Source organism: Lathyrus oleraceus, chromosome 5, assembly GCF_024323335.1.
Source record: "Lathyrus oleraceus cultivar Zhongwan6 chromosome 5, CAAS_Psat_ZW6_1.0, whole genome shotgun sequence".
In the NCBI taxonomy this organism is placed as follows: domain Eukaryota; kingdom Viridiplantae; phylum Streptophyta; class Magnoliopsida; order Fabales; family Fabaceae; genus Lathyrus; species Lathyrus oleraceus.
Genome location: NC_066583.1, coordinates 561,666,357 through 561,686,267, shown reverse-complemented (window position 1 = coordinate 561,686,267; position 19,911 = coordinate 561,666,357). Strand labels below are relative to the sequence as shown.

The window sequence follows — 19,911 nt, the reverse complement described above, 5'->3', positions numbered from 1 at the left end:
CTATATGTATGGATCTAATTATATTATTTTTTAATAATTTTTTATTGAAACAAGATTAATTTGATATTAATTTTTTAAAAAAATAATTTTTTAAAAATTTATTTTGAAAAATATAATTATTTTTTTAAAAAAATCCTATTAATCAACACACATGCAAATCTTTGTAACAAAAATTGAATAAAAGAGATTCACCTAACTTCCTAAACAACTAAAATGGTTAGTCCACTATTGGTTAATATTTTAAGGGAAATTTTTAATATTGCGTTTGACTGATAACCGTGCCGTTAATTTAATGTTTTCTGCCAAAAGTTAAAATAATTACTTTTTGTTGAAATAGGTGGAATGTCTCAACTTTTAAATAGACCGATTTTTTTTTAAAATAGAGTATAATCAGTTATCACCTTCTTAAGTTGTAAAAGAATCAAACAAAAGCAATCTGTAATTGATTATAGTTTGTTTTTTCTTTTATTATTTACTACATTGTTCATTAGCAAAAGAATCAAACATAAGCGACCTCTAATCCGTTATCATTTTTTCCACGTTAAAAAAAACGACATGTTATTGATTATAGGTTTGATGTAATCGATTATCACCTTTGCCATAATCGAACAATAGTTTTGTGTAATCGGTTACAATTTTTATGTAATCGATTACATGTTTGAAATTTTTGTTTTTTCTGTTAGTTGGTTACATGTACAATTGTGTATTGATTTATAAATACCTCAATTTGGATTGTTAATGAAATGCTACTATTTTCACCATATTCTTTCTAATTCTCTCGCTCTATCTATATTTTCACACTTGTTCATCATTGTTCTCTTGTGATTATTTTCTGCTCAGACATTCATGTGGAATCAAGAGCCTGGTTCTTTGATCAAACACTTAGTGTGTGGAATTTTTTTCCATCTCGAATGAATGTATCCTTGAAAATCCCTCAATTCTTGATGCAAAGAATTATGATAAGTGGTACTAACAGATGAATGTAATGTTTGGTTATCAAGATGTTCTTAAAGTGATCAAGAATGATGTTAATCCACTTGTAGAAGGTGTACCGTTTGCACAAAGGACTGCGCATAAGGAAGAGAAGATGAAAGATTTCAAAGCTTTGCATCTCATTTATCAATGTGTTGATGGTGATAACTTTGAGAAGGTTGGTGACTGCATATCCTCAAAGGAAGCTTGAAAAATCCTAGAGAAAAGTTATGCAGGAGCTGATAAAACAAAGATGGTGAGGTTACAAACTCGCAAGAGGCAACTGGAATTAATTCGGATGAAAGAGAAGGAAACCATTAATGAATTTACCACAAGAATCACAAGATTGGTGAATCAAGTGAGCAGTATGTGGTTGCTATAATCTTATGATCTTCAACATCAATATTCCATATCGTAGTGGTTGCAATTGAAGAGTTCAAGGATCTTTCAATCATGAGCAAATAAGAGTTGTAAAGTTCTCTTGAGGCTCATGAGCAGAGACTGGAGGAAATGAATGTTGACAAAGCAAAGGCTGAAGTTGCTTTACAGACCCATTTCGTTGGAAAAGACAAGAAGGTGATGGAAAGTGGTCCATGAATAGAGGTAGAGGAAACTATCAAAACAATAGTGGAAGAGACTTTGATATTCCAACAATTCAGCATTCTAAAAAGGGTGGAAACAACTGCCACAAATGTGGTAGATCAAATAATTACAAGGGTGGAAACAATAGAGGAAGATGGGGAATAAGGAAAGATGAGAAGAGCAATGTCCCATGCTATTATTTTCAAAAGCTTAGACATTTTGCTCGTGAATATATTGACAACAAGAATGATCCACAAGAAGCTGGAGTAAAGTTTGCAAGGCAAGAGTATGATGAAAGCACACTGTTGATGGTGATCATTGAAGCAAAAAATAGCTCATGAGGCAGATGTGACTAGTTATGTGACCGCTATAACTGGTCACCATCGATTGAAAATGTATGGTGACTACGCGAGAAGATGCAGAATGAGCCGATCAATGGTACTTTAACTCCGTGTGTTCAAATCACATGACGGGAAGGAAGGATTGGTTTGTGAAAATCAATCAAGTGATGAAATTCGTGGATGACAACAAACTAGAAGTAAGGGGATTGGTGATGTATCAATCTAGTGAAAGAATGGTGAGCATTATTTAATTAAAGATGTGATGTATATTCCTCGAATTAATTATAATCTTTTAAGCATTGGTTATTTACCAGAAAGGAATTACAAGATTCACATGGAAAAAAGTGTTGAAAGTTATGGATGCAAATGAGAGTTTGATCTTAAAGGCCTATATGGATTAAAACAAAACTTTCAAGGTTGAATTGAAAGTAATGAAGCATAGTTGTCTTGCAATTGCAACTAGTAGGGAAAAATGGATATGTCATTATAGTATTGGGCATTTGAATTTCAAATATATCAATGCTATGTAGAAAAATAACATGGTTACGAGTCTTCCGCTAATCAATATGCCAACTGAAGTATGTGAAGAATGTGTGCAGGCAAAACAACACAAAAACATCTTTAGCAAAGGTACAAGATGCAAAATCAAGTGTCATCTTGAGGTGGTGTATTCATATGTTTTGTGGACGATGAAAGTTGACTCAATTGGAGGCTATAGATACTTTGTCACTTTCATTAATGATTATATTAAAAAGTTGTGGACTTACTTGATCAAAATAAAAGATGAGGTATTGGAAGTGTTCAAGAAGTTTAAATCAATCGTAGAAATATGAAGTGCTCACAAAATAAAAACACTAAAAACAAATGGTGGAGGGAAATCTCGTGATCAAGAGGGAATTATACACGGGATAGTGCCACCTTATACTCCTTAACAAAGTCGAGTCACCAAGAGGAAGAACCGATTAATTATGAACATGGTGAGAAGCATGTTCAAAGGGAAGCACTTGCGAATAGAGTTATGGGGAGAAGTAGTGTCTATAGCTACATATTTATTGAATAGGTGTTTCACAAAAAAGCTAAAAAATATCACACTCAAAGAATCATGGTTCATATTCAAACTAAATATGAGTCGCTTGAGGGTGTTTGGTTCAGTGGTGCATAGACATGTTCTAGATCAGCTTAGAAAGAAGCTAGATGGCAAGGGAGAATAAACGATACTTGTTAGGTACCACTCTACAGGTGGTTACAAACTCTATGACGCAGTAAAAAAGGCAGTAAACAATAGAATCAAAATTAGTAGGGATGCAATTTTTGATGAATTAAGGGACTGGAAGTATGCAGTAGTCGATTATCATCCAACTGTAATTGGTTACCATAATGCTAAAATCGTTCATGCAGTAGTCGATTATCATCCAACTGTAATTGGTTACCATAATGCTAAAATCATTCATGAAGTATTTAGAGGGCCCCAAATTACATTCAATGAAGTCCAAGTTGAACAAAATGTGAGAAGATCAACAAGGAAAAAAGGTATGCCTGCGAGATTGCAGGATTGTGAGTTGTTCTAGGAAAATGAAGTAAAAGATAATGGTGATCTTGTCCATTTTGCACTCATGGCTGAATCCGAACAGGTGAAAATGGAGGATGCCTTAAGTGATCCAAAATGGATATGTGCAATGAAGGAGGAGCTTGAGTCAATTGAGAAAATAAGATATGGGAACTAGTTTATCTACGTCAAGAAAATAAACCAATTAGTGTAAGATGGGTGTACAAAGTGAAGGCAAATCCCAAAGGTGAAGTAATCAAGCATAAGTCTAGATTAATGGCAAAGGGATTTTTTCAAAGAGAATACATAGATTTTGAAGAAGTATTTGCATCAGTGGCTAGAATTGAAACCCTAAGTCTAGGCGTTAGTATTGCAAATAACAAAATTTGGTCTATCTACCAAATGGATGTCAAACTTGAGTTTTTAAATGGTCCATTAGAATAGGAAGTGTATGTGGCACAATCACCCGGTTTTATTGTGAAAAGTTAGGAATCTTAGTTCTATAGATTGAGAAAGGTGTTATTCGGGCTGAAGCAAGCACCAAGAGCTTGGAACAAAAGATTTGATGGGTTTCTAAAGGAGATAGGAGTTGGAAAATGTGTATTTGAAGAAGAATGCAAGAAAATGAGTGATCATCCTATGTCTCTATGTCGATGATTTACTAATTACAAACAACAATGAAAGTTACATTACCGAATTCAAGGTTGGTTTAACGAAGGAGTTTGAGATGTATGACCTTGGTCTCACGACGTATTTCCTTGGCATTGAGTATCATAAGTTTGAAAAGGGGTTGCTCGTGCATCAAATGAGGTATCCACTTGAGATATTGAAGAAGTTTGAAATTGAGCATTGTAATATGGTCATTACTCCATCAAAACCAAAATTGGAGCTGTCAAAGAATGAAGATAATCAAGATATTAATCCTATGCAATACATGAGACTAATTGGATCATTGAAATACTTGTGCAATACGAGACCGAATATGGCATATAATGTGCACATAATGAGAAGATTTATAGGGAAGCGAAAGGCATCACACTTAGCAGCAGTCAATCGGATTCTAAGATACGCCAAAGGTTTTGATTGGTTATGGAATTTTGTTTTTGCAATAGATATAGGTAGAAGCTGCAAATTGCTTGATTATACCGACTCAAACTGGTGTGAAGATAAAGGTGAGACAAAATCCATTGCTAGATACATATTTATCTATGGAGAAATACCAGTATCTTGGTGTTCTAAGAAGAAACTAGTTGCGGAATTATCTTCTTGTGAGACTGAGAACATCGCAATGTCTATGTGTACCTGTCAAGCTGCATATTTGATGAATTTGGTGAAGGAGTTATGCAGCAAAAAAAATCAAGCTATATCTTTAATGATAGACAACATTTCCGCTATAAACGTTTCCAATAATCCCATTGTACATAGGAGAAGCAAGCCTATAGAAATGAGATTTAACTACTTGAGAGAGCTTGTAAGTGAAGCAAAATTGAATTTGAGGTATTGCAAAAGTAAAAATCAAGTCATAGTTTCGAAACAAAGGAGTGACAATTGAAGTGCTCAAGAGGTTAAAGAAACCCATGAGTATGGAAGACTTGGAATACTTGAATTAAGGTGGTGTGTTGAAAAAAAAAAATTCAAGTAGGGTGTAACCGGTTACTATTAAAAGATAATACCAATTTAGAAGGGGGGTTGAGCAGACCGGTATTTAAAATTTAGCGCTTTTTAAAAATGTTTTCAACGGTTGTGAAAGCTCTCTAGATTACAATTGTCTAAACGATCTGTTAATAGAAAGATCAGATATGCGTTAAATCGAATGGAATAACTCAGATAGAGATAATCAACCACTATCTAAATCAATCGATTAACTACCACAATCCTTGATATTGTTACCTCTAATAATGCGTTAACACAATAAGAGAGTAAGTAGAATATTAATAGATTTGTGTGAGATTAATTTTGTCGAACACTTGGTGAGCACTCCACACCAAGTCTCAATTTCACTCAAATTGAATGTGCGAAATTTTACTTAGTTGCAATCAAAGTGATTGCACCAATTTATTGAACAACTACTATGCACAAAAATCAAGCGAGATTGATTTTACTATTAATTTCACACAAAACATAATTAACGTAGAATTTAAAGAGTTAAGACAAAGAGAGAACAACACCGGATTTGTTTAGGCAGTTCCTCTACCGTCCTTGCTTAGGGTACGTCTTCCCTAAATTCTAAATCTAGAATTGAGATATATTTATTCTTAGGTTGAAAAGTTGATACAAGAGAATAAATGATCGCCACCAATCAACCCCTAGTGTTGTTGCAGATCCTATCCGCTTCTCTCCCCTTGATTCGAGTTGAACCAAGTCCTTCAAGCGCTTCAAACAAGCCTCCAGTTACAACTACCATATTGCAAGAACTCCACGTTCTCCAAAACTCCAGCTCGGCTGATTTCGATTGCAAGTCGCTTGAATCCTAAGATTTCTTCACAATCCTCTGGTTACCGTTACTTGTTTGATCGAACCCATGTTCTTCAAACTTTTCACTCGGTTGAATCTTTGAAGGAAAGGTTAGTTCATAAACCCCTAATTCTTGGAAGACAAAACCCCAATGGTTTTATTCAAGAAAAACCCACACAAAGCCTCAACCCAAACTAAGATTACACAATCCTATTTGAACGTTATCACCACAACAATGCACAATGATTAACAAAAATTGTTATGTGTATTTGTTGAGAAATGCAATGGAGAATGAAGATGAAGAGCACTTTGGTGTATATCTTTCACTTTTCTTGTTATTTGTTGAAGAAAAGACTCTAGAATATTTATATGATGCATGGACCAAATAACAGACATAACAAAATTATTTTGCATAATTACAGAGCAAAATATTGAGTCCAAGCAATGACCATTGGACCTGTTCACACAGGTCACTCGACCTGTTCAGAGCTAAGGCAATTATTCAAGTGAAGCAGGCGATGAGTCGACTCAAATAGGGGATGAGTCGATTCAAACAGGGGATGAGTCGACTCAAACAGAGTTTTTCCAGGGTTGAGTCGACCTATGACTCGACCTATTCAGACCTGTAGCTACATGGTTCAAATGGAAATAGGCAATGAGTCGACACAACATATGGATGAGTCGACTCATTCAGTTTTCCCAAGATTGAGTCGACCTGTAACTCGACCTGTTCAGACCCAAGAGTTACGCTCTGAGTCATGAGTCAACTCGCAGTTCTTAAATTGACAAAAATGAGTTTTGAGATGTATTTTGATTAATTTAAACCAATCTCTTATGAACCTAGGGAATTAACGATGATCAAGTGCATGATTCACATCTATGATATACTCCTATATGCCTGGACACATTGAACTTATACTTTGAACATGTTAGAGGATGAATGCATTCTATGATATGATGACATCGTCCAAAGTACACGTTATGGGCGACTAGAAAGGTTTGACATCATTAAAATAAGAACTAGGCATTTTTGCCCTCACATACTCCCCCTTTTTGATGATGGCAAATCATGGCATAATCGCGTAGTTTGATAGACATCCTCCCCCTGATTTTATGCATGCCTTCAAACATTATGCTATTATAAATATGTTAAATCTTCTATTATGTTTCCATTGCTTCTCCCCCTTTGACAATATCAAAAAGAAACAATGAAATGGTCAACATGAAACAAAGATAGTCATAAACACTTAGTCAACGACTTTGCAACATATAGACTTTAACAACCATGCACATAACATGAAGTCAATGTAAGAAGTATAGGCATAAAAATTACACGGAGCAAAAGAAAATAAGTAAATAACATTGTCATAATTGTTCAACATAAACTTTAAGACAAATAAGTAAGTACAATAAAATGCATGTTAAATATGATACCTAAGCAAGTTCAAGTATAATTCAAACATAGAAATTAATCAAACTTAGATCAAACCATAAAATGAACATCAAGAATTATATAGATCAAGTATATACATACATAGTTGACCAATATAGGTCAAATAGATAGGAACGATATTACCTCCAGTAATGATAGACGACGAGTGCCCTCGCATAGCCCGCACTTATAAATCAAGGAATAAACATGCATAAATATAGAGCAGGCATCATATATAGATTTAAACGCGGTCCGAGATGTCGAGAACACCAAGTTCCCTACGGATGTGGAAGAAAGGCTTTGTCACAAGTGGTTTTGTGAAAATATCGGCAAGTTGATTTTTGCTATCAATATGCTCGAAGACAACATCACCTTTCTCAACATGATCCTTAAGGAAGTGATGCCAAATTTCAATATGTTTAGTGCGTGAATGTAGTATAGGATTTTTGGTTAAATTTATGGCGCTTGTGATTCACAAAAAATGGGAATACGTTCAAGTTGAACATTGAAGTCGAGTAATTGTTGTTTGAGCCACAAAATTTGAGTGCAACAATTACCCGCAACAACGTATTCCACCTCGGCTGTTGACAAAGCAACTGAAACTTGCTTTTTGCTATGCCAACTCACTAAGGAATTTGAATAAAAATTACAAGTGCAACTAGTGCTTTTCCTATCCAATTTGCAACCGGCAAAGTCGGAATCGGAGTAGCCAACCAAAGAGCAATCACTTCCCTTAGAAAACTAAAGCCCATACTTTGAAGTACCACAGAGGCATCTAAGTATGCGCTTGACGACCTTTAAATGTTATTATTTAGGACATGATTGATACCTAGCACACATACATACACTAAACATAATATCTGGTTGATATGCGGTAAGATAGAGGAGGGAACCGATCATACCTCTATACCTTTTTATGTCTACGACCTTACCATTTTCATCTCGTTCCATATTAACCGTAGTAGGCATTGGAGTGTCGATTACTTTGGAGTTTTCCATATCAAAGCGCTTGAGTAACTCATTGCAATACTTTGTTTGCCTCACAAAAGTTCCTTCTTCAAGTTGCTTGATTTGAAGTCTGAGGAAGTAATTTAGCTCCCCCATCATGCTCATTTCAAATTCTCCCTGCATCAACTTAGAGAATTCCTTGACCAAATTTATGTTAGTAGATCCAAAAATAATGTCATCTACATAGACTTGAACTAAAATAGATTATTTTCCTTGACGCTTAATAAAAAGGGTTGTATCAACCTTCCCTCTTGAGAATCCTAGTTCTAGTAGAAATTTGCTAAGGCGCTCATACCATGCCCTATGGGCTTGTTTGAGACCGTACAAAGCACGTTTAAGCTTATAAACATAGTTAGGATGCTCATCATTTTCAAAACCGGGAGGTTGAGATACATAGACCTCTTCATTAATGTGACCGTTTAGAAAAGCACTCTTAACATCCATTTGAAATAATTTGAAATTTTGAGAACAAGCATAGGCAAGCAAAAGGCGTATAGCCTCGAGTCGGGAAACCAGAGCATAAGTTTCCTCATAGTCGATGCCTTCATCTTGGTTATACCCTTGAGCAACAAGGTGAGCCTTGTTGTGAGTTATAACTTCGTTTTTGTCTAACTTGTTCATAAACACCCATTTAGTGCCGATTACTCGATGGTCTCACGGAGGGGGAACAAGATCCCACACCTTATTTCTTTTGAACTGATTAAGTTCCTCTTGCATCAGTAAAAACCAATGTTCATCGAGTAATGCATCTTTGGAGTTTTTAGGCTCAATTTGATAGACGAAAGCGAAATGATAACAAAAGTTACTTATCTTTGACCGTGTGGTAACTCCCTTTGAGATATCTCCTAGAATATTATCAATGGGATGATCCTTAGAAGATTTCCATTCCAAAGGAAGATCATTTTTATTAATCGAATGATCCTCCTCTTTCATTTCATATATGTGATCCGACTCCTCCTCAGCTTTTTTTGGATGAGGTTCAACACTCTTTTCTTCTTGATCTTTTATTATGTCTTCTGAAGGAACACATGCACCATCAACAATAATACCTTCTCCGACAATTTTCGGATAAGATTCATCAAAGGAAACATGCACATATTCTTCAACAATAAGTAACCTTTTGTTGTATACTCTCTATGCTTTAGTAGATTGAGATTATCCGAGAAAGATACCTTCATCGACTTTTGAGTCAAATTTACGAAGGTTTTCTTTACCATTATTTAATACAAAGCATTTACATTCGAAGACATGAAAATGTGAAACATTAGGCTTCCTTCCCTTTAGCAATTCGTAAGGGGTTTTGTTTAGAATATGACGAATGAGTATCCTATTCAATACATAACAAGCCATATTTATGGCATCAGCCCAAAAATATTTAGGAAGGCCGTTTTCATTGATCATAGTCCTTCCAAGCTCTTCTAAAATTTGGTTTTTACGTTCCACTACTCCATTTTGTTGTGGAGTTCTTGGAGCATACAAATTATGATCAATGCCGTTTGTTTCACAAAATTCCTCAAATAGGTGGTTTTCAAATTCACCTCCGTGATCACTTCAAATAATAACTATGATAATGTTCAATTTGTTTTGAGACATCTTGGCAAACTTTTCAAAGGCAGAAAAAGTGTCACTTTAACTTGCTAAGAAGATGGTCCAACAAAATCTAGAGTAGTCATATACTATAACAAAACCATATTAGTTTCTACCTAGACTTTTAATTCTAGATGGCCCAAAAAGGTCCATATGGAGAATTTCAAGGGGTCTCGTTATGGAAACAATATTTTTATATTTAAAAGAGATCATTGTTTGCTTTCCTATTTGGCACACATCATATAGGTGAGCTTTTGAAATTTTGATTTTGGGAAGACCAACTACTAGATCTTTTGCAACAACTTTATTTTGCAAGTCAAAGTTGACATGCGTGAATCGCCTATGCCAAAGCCACGGGTCTTCACTCATGGAGACAAGACATTTAGAGCTAGTCAAAGATACTTCATTCAAGTCAAGCATGTATACATTATTTTCCCTCCAACCCTTAAGCACATCATTCTTTTTATCATTATGTTCAATCATGCAACAATATTTTGAAAATGATACTTTATATCCTTTGTCACATAATTGGCTAATACTAATGAGATTGTGCTTAAGGCCTTTAACTAAAAGGACGTATGAGATAGTAGTAGAGGAGGGATTACCTACACTACCTTTTCCGAGTATAGCTCCCTTGTTATTATCATCGTAGGTTACAAACCCTTTCTTCTTACACACAAATTCAAAGAACAAGGAAATGTCACCCGTCATGTGTCTTGAGCATCCATTATTGAGAACCCATGTTCTCTCCGTATCCTTAAGACATTCCACATACAGATTTAAACAAAAGAAGGAGGTACCTAATTTTCATTGGGTCCTAGTGTGTGAGTGAAACTTTGGTTGCACTTGGGCAACCATTTAAAAATTCTATTAGGAACCAAGAATCTCCTAAATTGGCATTTAACAATAGTATGTCCCCTTTTGCAACAATATAGACAATTTAAGTTCGGATGAGAGTTGCTTTTTCTAAATTAATTGTTTACCACATAAGTGTACTTTTGATAAGGATTATTCATGTTACTTCTAAAATGTGATCGATCAATATCAAAGGTAACTTTAGGTTGTAAAGCCTTGTCTAATTTAGCTTCAAGAGTTCTAACTTCTCTTTGCCAAATGTGACAAGTTTCACATCCAGACCATCTAAACCAAAATCCATTATCATCTTCAGTTTTTCCTTTAGTAACCTCTACCATATATTTCTTAAGAGTTTCTAATTCCTTTTCAGAATCAGAAATCTTCTTTTCTAAATAACAAAAAAAATTCTTATTTGAGGCTAGGCGTTTGAAAGCTTCCTTGGCCTCATTATGTAGAGTACTAAAGGCATTTTGCAAATCACAATAAGACATTTTATCACCATGATCATATTTAGAATGACTTACATTCTTTTTCTTCTTTTGATGAGTTGTAAGACAAAGATTGGCATTTTATTCTTCATCACTTGAGTTATCATCGCTTGAGGGCTCACTATCGCTCTCCCATGCGATGTATGCTCTTCTAGCTTTGCTAGATTTGTTGTGGCGTTTGTCTCTTCCTTTGTCTTTCTTCAACAAGGGACAGTCTGACTTATAATGATCGACCTTTCCGCAATTGGAGCATAATCCTTTTGACTTAGTTGTCTTACCTTCCTCTCGATTCGGGAATTTTGATTGTCTTCTATAGTTGACAAGATTTTTATCCAAATGTTAAACTTCGTTCTTTCTAAGGTATCAGTTATACCTCCTTACGAATAGCCCCATGTCTTTATTCAAATCTTTATCATCATCACTTGATTCACTCTCACACGCATCATTGGTGGATGACTTATATCTTGAAGCCTTTAAAGCGATAGACTTCCTTTTGGTGTCCTTATCTTTCTCCTTCTTTTCCTTCTTTTGACTCTTCTCATGTTTCTCAAGGTTTATGAGCTCTTTCTCATGCTCTTAAAGCTTACCAACCAATGTTGTCATGTCCAATGTTCTTAGATCATTGGCTTCCTTAATTGTGGTGACCTTTGGTAGCCAATCCCTGTTAAGACATCTTAAGATTTTATTAGTAGCAACATCATTAGGGGTAGTTCTATCAAGAGCATTTAACCGATTGATTAGATGAGAAAATTGCTTTTGCATATCGGCAATGGTTTCACCACCCTCCATATGAAAAAGGTCAAATTCTTGAGTTAAAGTGTTGATTCTAGCTAGTTTGACATCATTAGTTCCCTCATGGGTAATTTGCAATGAGTCCCACATAACTTTAGCACTAGTCTAATGGGAAACCCTATAATACTCATCAACACCTAAGGCGATGATGAGTATGTTTCTGGATTTCCAATCATAGCTATACTTTTTCTCATCTTCTTCATTCCATTGTGCTTTAGGTTTAGGTATAACAACACCATCCACATTGGTCATGGTTATTTCCATAGGACTATCTTGGATGACTTTCCATACCTTCCTATCAATAGAGTTGATATAGATACGCATACAATCTTTCCAATATCTGTAGTTTTCACCGGTAAAAATAGGCGCTCTATTGTACGCCCCCTTTAGGATCGTTACTCATTTTCTAAAAACTTATATGCGAAACACTAGATGATCTGACGCTCGTGATACCACTTGTTAGACGATAATACTAATCTAGAATGGGGGTTGAATAGATCAGTATTTAAAATTTAGCGCTTTTTAAAAATGTTTTCAACGGTTGCGAAAGCTCCCTAGATTACAATCGTCTAAACGACCCGTTAATGGAAAGATCATATACGCGTTAAACCGAATGGAATAACTCAGATAGAGATAATCAACCACTATCTAAATCAACCGATTAACTACCACAATCCCTGATATCATTACCTATAATAATGCGTTAACACAATAAGAGAGCAAGTAGAATATTAATAGATTTGTGTGAGATTAATTTTGTCGAACACTTGGTGAGCACTCTACACCAAGTCTCAATTTCACTCAAATTGAATGTGCAGAATTTTACTTAGTTTCAATCAAAGTGATTGCACCAATTTATCGAACAACTACTATGCACAACAATCAAGCGAGATTTATTTTACTATTAATTTCACACAAAATGTAATTAATGCAGAATTTAAAGAGTTAAGAGAAAGAGAGAACAACACCGGATTTGTTTAGGTAGTTCCCCTACCGTCCTAGCTTAGGGTACGTCTGCCCTCAATTTTAAATCTAGAATTGAGATATATTTATTATTAAGTTTCAAAGTTGATACAAGAGAAGAAATGATCACCACCAATCAACCCCTAGTGTTATTGTAGATCCTATTCGCTTCTCTCCCATTGATTCGAGTTGAACCAAGTCCTTCAAGCGCTTCGAACAAACCTCCGATTACAACTACCTTATTGCAAGAACTTCATGTTCTCCAAAACTTCAGCTCGACTAATTTTGATCACAAGTCAATTGAACCCTAAGCTTTCTTCACAATCCTCAGGTTAACGTTACTTGTTTGACCGAACCCACCGTTCTTCAAACTTTTCACTCGGCTGAATCTGTGAAGCAAAGGTTAGTGCAAAAAACCCCAATTCTTGGAGGACAAAACCCCTATGGTTTTATTCAAGAAAAACCCATATTGTAAGACCCCGATTTTGACCCTAAGATCCCTCATGCAATTTCATCATATGCATTAGCATTAGGATCATACCTTGGCATCCTTCTTACGCCTTTTTCATTGGGTTTGTTTTGGGAGAGATCACCAAGCACCATGTGATTGTATCATACTTGTATATTATCATTTTTCTAACCAAAATACCAAAAATATGTCTTTGCATTTTCCTAACTCTTTTGTAGGTAGGGCATGATCCCCATTGATCTAGCTAGCTCATATCTAGGGTTTAAGACCCTCATGGATAAAAGCACAACCAAGGATGGATCCACAATATCTCAAAGCATCATATATGAGTCCCCATGATCTTCGTATGTTATTTTGATCAAGTATTCTTCAAGAGTTTGGAGGTGGTTTGCCTTGGAAACCCTAGTTTGTGTAGGTATCTTGAGTAACTTCTTCAACAAGCTTCCTCACCAATTGATCAAATTTATCTATTTAAACTTCAAATTTCATCATCTTATGCATATATGATCTACCATAAGCCTAAAAAGTCAAGAGAATTGGAAGTTAGCAAGTTGGTTGGTGATGGTTGGCCAGATGAATTCATCTGATCAAAACTGGGTCTCCCTAGACCCTATCTCCTATAATTTTCAGCATATGAAAATGATTCCAAGATCAATGTTACTCTAAATGACATTCCAAACAACTTTCATGTTGAGACCTAGAGCATGTTTTGCTTGGAAAATCATTTTCTATGTTGAAACATTATAGGTCATTTTGTCTAAACCCTAATTTAAAAGTCAACTTCCCAAGGCCATAACTTGCTCAATATTTATGAGATGAAAGATTTACAAGTTTTAAAATCAAATTCAAGATGTCTACTTAAACTTTTATGTTTGTAGGGAGAGATAATTCAACTTTTATGAGCATGTGATATGAGGATACATTATAGGTCATTTTTGCCCTATACCATTGAACAAGTGATTTTCCTCAACTTCAAAAATGCATAACTCTACCATCCTAAATCCAGATGACATGAAATTGGTGACCATTTTGAAGGTCTTTTAAAGATATACAACTTTGATGAAGACACTTTTCTAATTTAGAGCTCACATGAAAAGTTAATTAAGGTGGAACATTGAGGTATATGACTTGACACTTAGGAAATGTTTCAACATGTTGAAATTTCCAAACTTCCACCTCAAAATTCACCATGATCCAAGTTCCAAAGGAAAAAGTGTCCAACATCAAAGTTGTTCTCCTTGATCTAAGCTTTCCAAAGAGTCCTACTTCATGCATTTTGGATGAGGTTTGCTAGTGCTGCGCATGGTCTTAACAGGTCTGCATCAAGTGGAAGGATCAAATGTTCAAAACACCATTTCACATTGCCTTTCTATTCAAGCTTCTTTGAGACTTCAGAACAGTTGAATTTGGACCAAAATGGATTTCTTCATGGGCCTGTACACACCCATGCAAGCTTGTGCATGACATTGCCAAATTTAAAAGTAAATGCAAGTGTGCAAATATCACTCCCTCATGCTATAAATACATGCCCTCTGAGCTCATTTGAAGGATCCCTGGCGCACCAGCTTTGCCCACTCTTTTCAAACCCTCACAATTCAAAGGAAAACCTGAGAATTTTCAATCTGAAAATTGAGTTTGAATCTCACTGTTTGGAGATTCAAAAACTCCAGGATCCAAAGCTTTGTTCCACTGCCAAGCCACTTCTACAAGCTTCCTGAAGGTGATCAAGCAAAGTTTGAAGCAAGCAAGTGATAACACGAAATTATATCACATTTTAGGACTTAATTCAATTAAATTATATTATTATTTACTTTAATTTATTTCATTTTATCAGATATTACGCGGTATTTCCTTTCTATTTATCTCAGGTATCTATTTGAAGCAAAAGTAAAAAAAGGAAGAAAAGGAGGTGCAAAAAGAAGTTTCTGGAAACAAATAGCGAAAGCCAAGCCCAACCCAAAGAAGGCACAGGCGTTGTGCCTGTGACGAGCGTCACAGAGGTTGTGACGAGCGTCACGCTATATGCACTTGTGTGACGAGCGTCACACATGGTGTGACGGACGTCACACCATTCCCCTATATTTGAGGCACAAGGAACGCTTCAGAGACGTTGAGAGAGAGTTGAGCCCTATTTCCACGCCCAACTATTCTGCACGTTGAAGACTTTTGACGCGGAAGCAGTTGCAGGAGGTAGCATATAAATAGTAGCTTTTTGGAAAGCTCAGGGTTCGACGCTTTTTCCAGATTTTTGCCGTTTTCGCATTTTTTCTTCTTCCAGCAGCTTAGGCATATTTTTACAGTATTACTTTGACAAATTTTTATATTGTTTTCCTTTTTGCAATTCTATTTTCTTTTCTAGCTCTTAATTAATTTTTCGCACAATAGTTTCTACACCGGAAACTATTGTGTACCTTTTACCGGATCTAACCTTACGTTAGAATCTAGTTTTTTTTTATTCCTTCGTTTTATTTTTCTGCCTGATTGAAGAACTCAAGAACAAATCCAACCGGTCTGTGGTGGAGTGTTCAAGACTGCTGTTTAATTATTCAGGTTCTATATTTATTTGTTGAATTTATATATGCTTGTTTTTACTATTAATTTATACTGTTTGCCTGCGATGAGTCTGTTTATGCATGATATTTATTTAAGTCTGTTTAGCATGTCTGGCTAATTTATTTAGGTATCGGTATGTAAAGTAAGCGGAATGAAGGAATCAAAACTAAGTTGGTTTATTTAAGTTTAAAATTAAAATCACTCTTTTTATGGTCTCAATTTACAGGTTTATTAACAAAGTTTTTGTACGAAAGTAAAAGACATAAAGAAGTTAAAATCAATAGAGCGAGAGTTTGAGGTTTTGACTGGACAGTGTAAATTGGACATTAATTCTAGATCAGGGCGAGAGCAATTTTTAGAGTTAATTAAATTCTAACCTTTTTCAAAAAGTATTTTTAAAGATTGAATGTGAGGGCGAGAGTTAAGCATTTGAGTTTAATTATATAACCTACGTCAACAGAGCGAGAGTTTGAGATAAGGGTGTTTAAACGATTAGTGTTTTCTTAAAAAGAGTTTCTACGGATTCTATTGTTTTCAAAAAGTGGTTTTTGACTTAACTATAAGTGACAGCTACGTTAATATAAAATCATAGTTTATTCAACAGAGCGAGAGTTTGAGATAAAACTTTTAACCAATAGCGTCAACTGAAAAGATTTACTTTAAAACCAAGAAACCAATAAAGAATTGATTCCCTAATTACGACGAACTACATACCGATATCCGCTTTATTGATATTTAATCTAGAATTGATTCCCTAATTACGACGAACTACATACTGATACCCCTTTTCCCCCAAAAATCAAAGTATTGCCTGCCTTAGCTTTACGAAGTAACCTTAGATAACGGTATATCGATTCATAAGTACCTGTGGGATCGATATCTTTTAAAACTACGCGATAGAACTGTGCACTTGCAGTTTGTACCCCAATTCGACTCATAAAGTCGAGCGATCAAGTTTTTGGCGCCGTTGCCGGGGACTTTTATTTAGTCGATATCGTAACTCTCCTGTTACGCTGTAGAGACTAAGGCTTTTCTTTTTCTTTTCTTTCTTTCGTTGATTTGTATGCCACGCACTCGCTCACAAGGCGAACCGCTCTACTTACGAATCAACGATATCGAACTATATCTCCGAGTCTTACGACGAATTCGGGAATATCGTGCTGCGAACAATCTCCCTCCTGTAGAACTTCCTGATTTCAAAAATATTTTCCCTTCGATACCCGAGATGGCAGAACCAGCTCGTGCTCTTAGAGATTACGCCGCTCCATCGCAAGATGAACCACATTCAAGTATTGCTCCACCCGCAATCGAAGCAAACAACTTTGAACTCAAACCTTCACTGTTGCAGGCAGTGCAACAAAACCAATTCTCTGGGAATCCTACCGAGGATCCTAACCTTCATTTATCCGTATTTGTCCAATACGCTGATACTGTTAAAGCTAATGGTGTCACTTCAGAGGCAATTCGACTTCGTCTTTTTCCTTTCTCACTAAGAGATAGCGCTAGAAGATGGCTTCAATCTCTTCCTTCCAACTCAGTCACCACATGGAACGAGTTGAAGAAAGTTTTTCTTGCTCGATATTTTCCGCCAAGCAAAACAGCTATGTTAAGAGCCCAAATAAATGGATTTAAACAGAAAGATAACGAGTCTCTTTTCGAAGCATGGGAAAGATACAAAGACATAATGAGACTTTGTCCACACCATGATTTAGAAGACTGGTTAGTAATTCATACATTCTATAATGGTCTCCTGTACAACACAAGGTTAACAATAGATGCCGCCGCAGGTGGTGCGCTAATGAACAAACCTTATGCTGACGCTTACCAACTTATCGAAAGCATGGCTCAAAACCACTATCAGTGGGGAACCGAACGAACAATGGTGGAAAAACCTCAAACGAAAACTGGCATGTACGAGATAAGTAACCTTGATCATGTTAATGCAAAAGTGGATGCTCTGGTCCAGAAAATTGAAAGTTTAAATGTATCACCTCCAGCCACAGTAGTTGCCATAACTCAGAATTGTGAAGTCTGTGGAATCCAAGGTCACACTCCTGCAGATTGTCAACTCCTAACAGGAATCCAAGCGGAGCAAGTAAACTATGCTCAAGGAAGCCCCTATTCGCATACCTATAACTCAAATTGGAAGAATCATCCAAATTTTTCATATAAGAGTAATAATGCTCTATACGCACCTGGACAATCTCCAAATCAAGCCCCAGCTATACCTCCGGGATATCAGAAGCCAACCCCATCTACATCTAACAATAACGCCCCTAGGAAATCCAACTTGGAAATCATGATGGAAAACTTTATAGCTTCTCAACAACAAACCAATAAAGATTTCTTAAACCAGAATGTACACACTGGCGAACAAATTAAACAACTAGCAAGTAAAGTAGATGCCCTGGCTACTCATAACAAAATGCTGGAAACGCAAATATCACAAGTAGCTCAACAACAAGCGCCTACTGCTGCCCCAACTGGTACATTTCCTGGCCAACCCCAACCTAACCCAAGAAGCCACGCTCATGCAATTATACTGAGAAGTGGAACGGAAATGGAAGGACCGTCTGACCCAAGGATAGAAAACCAAAACTCTGAAAGGTCAACTGAGGAAAGTGAACCTAAGGAAAAGGCAGAGAGTAACAAGGAAACCGTAGAAAAGAAGGAACCTTATGTACCTCCTCCACCTTATAAACCACCTATCCCTTACCCTCAAAGGCTTGTTAAAACCAAAGATGCGGGCCAATTTAAAAAATTTGTCGACCTACTAAAACAATTAAACGTCACTATTCCGTTTACAGAAGCTATTACGCAGAAGCCCTCATATGCCAAGTTTTTAAAAGAAATTCTTTCTAATAAAAGAAAACTTGAAGATAGCGAAACCGTTACACTTACTGCTGAATGTAGTGCTATAATACAGAATATGCCTCCTAAACTTAAAGACCCAGGTAGTTTCTCTATACCCTGTCACATAGGAAAATTTGTCATTGACAAAGCCTTATGCGATTTAGGAGCCGGTATTAGTGTTATGCCTTTATCCATATGCAAGAGACTTGAAATGGGAGAATTAAGACCAACTAAAATGTCTGTGCAACTAGCAGATCGTTCCGTAAAATATCCTATAGGAATTCTTGAAAACGTTCCAGTGCGCATAGGTCAATTCTACATTCCAACTGATTTTATAATTATGGATATTAGAGAAGATGAAGTTACGGCCATTATACTGGGAAGGCCGTTCTTAGCAACCGCCGGTGCAATCATAGACGTAAAACGAGGACGACTCACTTTCGAAGTAGGAGAAGAGAAAATTGAGTTCATTCTTTCCCAATTTTTGAAAGCACGTGCAATAGAAGATACATGTTACTTCATGGATATCATCGATGAATGCATAAAAGAAACGGAGTTAGAAAAAGACAAATCATCTGACTACCTTGTAGAAGACAAACTTAACCAATGTTTAGCAATAACACCGGACCCTACGCAATGCCTCAAGAAACCAACCTTAGACCTGAAAACACTTCCCAAGAATCTGAGATATGAATTCCTAGACTTAGAGCTTGAACGACCAGTGATAGTTAATGCTGACCTAGGAAGACTCGAAACAGAAAAACTCCTGCATATCTTAAGAAAATATCCAACTGCACTAGGTTATAACATCACCGATCTTAAAGGAATAAGTCGTTCTATTTGTATGCATCGCATCATGTTAGAAGAAGACTGTAAAACTTCTAGGGAACACCAGAGAAGACTAAACCCGATCCTAAGTGAGGTAGTGAAGAAGGAAATAACCAAGTTATTAGAGGCAGGTATCATATATCCTATATCTGATAGCAAATGGGTTAGTCCTGTACACGTAGTACCAA

The 19,911-nt window shown here is 36.1% G+C and overlaps 1 non-coding gene across 1 annotated transcript; it reads right to left on the bottom strand.

Moving 5' to 3' along the window:
- Nucleotides 1-17,645: 17,645 nt before the first annotated feature.
- On the bottom strand, nucleotides 17,646-17,752 carry LOC127090208 (small nucleolar RNA R71). The gene has a single exon (XR_007791736.1). It is a non-coding gene; the product is annotated as a small nucleolar RNA R71 (small nucleolar RNA).
- Between the last annotated feature and the right edge of the window lie 2,159 nt (nucleotides 17,753-19,911).